General features: G+C 44.5%; 1 protein-coding gene across 2 annotated transcripts in view; it reads left to right on the plus strand.

Annotated features, from left to right (window-relative positions):
• Nucleotides 1–5,000, plus strand: part of anos1b (anosmin 1b) — a 63,254-nt gene that overhangs the window by 20,031 nt on the left and 38,223 nt on the right. The window lies entirely within an intron of this gene.

Genomic DNA, 5,000 nt, shown 5'->3' on the forward strand with positions numbered 1-5,000 from the left:
ACATTTTGAACTTGTGACATTCACAATGAGTACTTTCTACTTTTGGTACCTTAAGGACATTTTGATACCAATACTTTTGTACCTTTTCTCAAGTACATTTTGAATACAGGACTTCTACTTGTAACAGAGGGGCGGCAGTGGCTCAGGGGTTGAGTGGCCGGTAGAGCGGCTGGATGGGAACCGCGAGGTTCCCAGTTTGATCCCGGCTCCCCCAGAGTTAATGTCGAAGTGTCCTTGAGCAAGACGCTGAACCCCTAATTGCTCCCGATGAGCAGGTTGATGCCTTGCATGGTTTCCTCCGCCATCGGTGTATAAATGTATGGGTGAATGTAATGCACAATCTATGTAAAGCGCTTTGGATAAAAGTGCTATATAAATGCACCATTTACATCTAACAGAGATGCTCAGAGAATACATTGCAGTATTGATACTTTTACTTTTTTAGGGCTGCAGCTACTGATTATTTTCTTAGAAATTCTTGTATTGATTACATTTTCAATTCATCAAATAATCGCGAAGCGTGTTTTTTTTCTAAGGATGTCAACGAGTGAATGCGAAAGATGTGATTAGTCTGATTAACCGCTAAAGCCCTATTTTACGCTTCATCTCACACAGGAGTTGCACTAGAATAGCAAAGCTACAAGCTCACAATGCGTCGCACCGCGACATGTTTTGAGCTTGATGGCCTGATTTTGCTACTTCTGCTATTGAATTTTTAAAAAGGAAGATCACTTTTTGCTTCTGTCTATACAGTGTCAGCATGTTTTTGTATCCTAGCACGCAAGCTAAGAATTGTTTATAGACCTAAACTACATTTTTTCTACTGCTCACAATGCAGAAGTGCAGACATGTAATTTCCAGACCATTAATAAGCAGAAAATAAGTAGGGGGAAAAAAATGATGATTGGACAATAAATGGATCACAAAGTGGACATCCAGGAGAGAGGGATTAGATGTCACCAGTAAGGTACACGCATTCAAGAGTGCCCACACACACACACACACACACACACACACACACACACACACACACACGCACACGCACATGTACACGCGCGTGCGCAGCACACACACAAGTTTTTCCCTTATTTTCTTTATGTAATCCCTACCACATGTCTGCAGTAATAGTAAATGTTTTGTTTTTAGTTAAAACAGCCTCACCCCCCACCCGTGCCCCGTTCCACCGCCCAACCTCCCCGGAGCAAAAATTAGCCCCTGTTTATTCATTTTACACAGCCTGCCAGCAGACCTCAGTCTGTGCATGCGTGCATGCATGTGCATGTAGCATGCACAAAGGGTATGTGTGTCCACGCGGTGCGTGTGAATTCATTGTTTAATTGGAACGGAGTTTCCTTACTGTTTATTTTTAGCAGCCATTTCTGTCCACTGTTATATGCTTGACTTTCTTTTATGTTACAGCTTCTTGCACCGTAACATCCCTGAGTGTTCATTTAATTCCGAGCGTGTAGGCTACACATGGAACCAAATGGACCCGTAAAGGCACTATGGGTTCGATTCCTCTTCTAGCTCAGCGCTTCTCAATCTTTTCAGGCCGCGACCCCCCAAAAGAATCATATTTGAACTGGGGACCCCCCCAACCTGACAAGCACTTGGAATTGTAGGAGTTGAGGCATTACATTTTGTTTAACTCGGTTCCATTGTGAAAATAGCCGATCTACAAGCTCACAATGCCTCGAGGCGCTGTGAGCATGTAGATGGGCTATTTTCACCATTTCTGCAGAAACATTCATTTCAGTGAACGGACGATTTCAGTCACGTTCACGGCAATGATCCGTTCAAATGATTCTTTCAAATCATTTGCTCATGTCTAGTGAAAACATCTCAACCGCACCGCTGTCTGTCTGTCTGTCTCGGAAACAGCCCGCCCTCCCGTCCTGTGTGCGGGGGGAGGGGACGGGGGGCATGAACGAAAGCGCGAACGTAACAGATTCAGGAAGTGAACGGGTTCGTTCACGTTCACGCCAAAGAACTGGTTGCTTTGAACGAATCGATCATGAACGGCCCATCACTACTTGGTTGTCTACAGACACCCTCCCCAGACCAAACAGTAGGTGTTGGCACTGTCAAGGACTATACAAACACTGGGGAGGATTGTCGATGACTAAATTGGGGAGAAGAGTTGATCAAACAAAAAAAGAAAATGAGAAAGATATAGGGACAGGTAATTAGAGCAGTGTGGTGCAGAATGACAGACCCTGGTAAACTGAGAGGGGAGTGTTAGTGTAGAGAATGCCAAAGAAGTGACACATTGGCAGAGAGTATGTTTCGTGTATTTCAGTAGGAAGGGTCATGGAGCTTAACCCAGTTATCTCTGCAACTGACCTCGTATGTCAGATGAACCCTGTCTATCAGCAGAGAGAGGATGTGTGTGTGTGTGTGTGTGTGTGTGTGTGTGTGTGTGTGTGTGTGTGTGTGTGTGTGTGTGTGTGTGTGTGTGTGCGTGTCTGGAGGTCAATAGGGGTTAATGTCAAGAGCGGCCTGCTCCATTAAGCTCTGCATGCCATCCGTACCAGCACCTGACCTCACCACACTACCACACTGAGAGAAACAACCACACACACACACACACACACACACACACCTTACACCTCGCCTCTCTGTCTAGTAGTCTATCCACGTGTCCTTTCTCTCTCCTCATTTCTCCCCCTGATGTTGTCTGGAGCTGACAATTTAAACACATTGGCCCTCGTTTATCAAAGTGGTGTAGACTAAATAATGGGCGTTTGGCGAGATCACCACAATTGTCTGCATTTATCAATCTAAAGTGACTTTGACTTCAGCGCACGGCCCGCTCAGATCTCACGTCTAGTCTGCGCCTGCGGGCGTGTAGGCTTTGGCTACACCCGTTTGTTCCATCGTAGACATGCCGAGCAGCATTGTCTGACCATCTGACAGGCATCTGGACACATGTATCCACTCCAAAATATATATCTAACACACTAATAAATTTAACATTTTATCACATTGAGTGCCAAAAACGGTCCGGACCGTTTTTCATAATCCAAACGAGGTGTGCCAAAAACGGTTATGACCGTTTTTGGGCAAAAATATATAAAAAAAAAAAAAAAAAATCATTTTTTTCCCTTCACAGCACCAGGAGATATGATTTTTCGAAGATTTAGACTCCAATCCACTTCCTGGTTAACTTATGACTTCAAAAGCCTGTCTCTCGGCTCCTGTGTACTTTTCTTTTTTAGTATGTATTTTTGACTATTTTCAACTGGCTGCATCCAGCACACACACCAGCCTTCATCCATTGAGGTTTATGCATTCATTCATCAATCACTCCATAAACGTTCAGATTATGACTGCCTTGCCAGGCTATCTCTCATTAACGTGGCATCATGGCAGCCCGGGATTCACAGGGAATACATGTTTGCTTTATTTTAGTGTAACTAGAACACGCACTGTGCACATGACGATGTGATTGGTGTCATTCATGTACTACTTGACAAAGATTGTACTGTCACGGAATACATGGTAATCCCACTGGCAAAGACCGCTGTTTCCACAGTGTTCCAAAATGCACACGCAGTTGGGCTTGCAAGTGTGTGTGTGTGTGTGTGTGTGTGTGTGTGTGTGTGTGTGTGTGTGTGTGTGCGTGTGCGTGTGTGTGTAGTCGGACGCAGACATGAAAGGCAGCGAGGCGGGCGGGGGAAACTCTTTCTTATTGGCTTTCCATACGTTGTTTGGTCGTATTCTGGTTCTTCATGTCGTAAAATTGGGGCGTTTCGAGAACATTTAGGGTGTTTCGAGAACATTTAAGGGTGTGTTATTTAAATGACGGTCGGTTGCAGCCGTCACATTTATCAAAGGACAGACGACGCTAGGATTGGCTGTATAGGATTGCTTGATAAATGTCACTTGGACATCGGCGTTAGGTTCAAATGTAAGCCGGTTTGTACACTCCATTGATAAATAAGGGCCATTAACTCTTGTGTCCCTATTTTGGGCATGTCATTATATGTGAAAATGTATTTATTTCATTAAAAATAAATAGCAGATCTGCAACTTTGTGAGTTTGTTGTACGATGAAGTAACAAAGAGAGACAGAAAAAGAGAACGATAGAGGAGAAAAAGAGACCGCAAGGGAGTGAATGGAAGGATATTATCCAATTTAATATCAGGTTTATAGTTATATTATCCAGGGTGTGTGTGTGTGCACGTGTGTGTGTGTCATAGACTGGGTGTGTGTGTGTTAGCAGCAGGCTGTCATCTACGGCTCTACAGCAACGGCAGTCTCAGCTAAAATCAACACAACTTAGACAAAGCTTCACCACTGTGCAAACTACAGCCGCTATTAAGATACACATCGGTGCCATCTGGGCACCAGTAGATTTCTCAGTACACCTCTCAGGATTACAGCGGATTACTTATTAACTAGGTGACAGAGAATTTATCACTTTCTTGACAGCCAGTGTATAAAGACAAGCAGATGTGTAAAAACAATGTCTATATGGCAGGCGAAATGACGTACAACACAGATTTGGTTCAGCAATCGCCTCCGGGTGGCGCAGGGGCAAAGGTCCTGCCCATGCCCCATCGTGGAGACGGGTTTGATTTCTCCACCGTGCCTCCGGCTTGCCCGGATGTTCCAATGAACCTAATTGGTTGTTCGCAGGTGGGAAGATGGCTGGAGCGGGTAAACTCTGTTGCTGCACTAGCAACTCCTACAGGTTGGTTGGGACGCCTGTTCAGCAGGGAGCAGAACTGGTCAACAGTAGGGGTTGGCAGTGACAGGGACTACACACATGGGGAAATCGGCAAGGACTAAATTGGGGAGAATGATGAGAAAACAACAATTGATCAACAGTTCAACAGCAACAGCAAATTATGACTAGAACAGTGGTTTTCAACCCTTTTCATATCAAGGTCCATTATTTATTCGGCGTTTGAGCCACGGAACCACCATTTGATGAGATTTACACTCTCAGATCAAAGACTTAGAATATTTTGTTGTCGTTGGATACGATTTCACA

The sequence above is a fragment of the Gymnoscopelus microlampas genome (genome assembly GCF_963454915.1).
Source record: "Gymnoscopelus microlampas genome assembly, chromosome: 9".
In the NCBI taxonomy this organism is placed as follows: domain Eukaryota; kingdom Metazoa; phylum Chordata; class Actinopteri; order Myctophiformes; family Myctophidae; genus Gymnoscopelus; species Gymnoscopelus microlampas.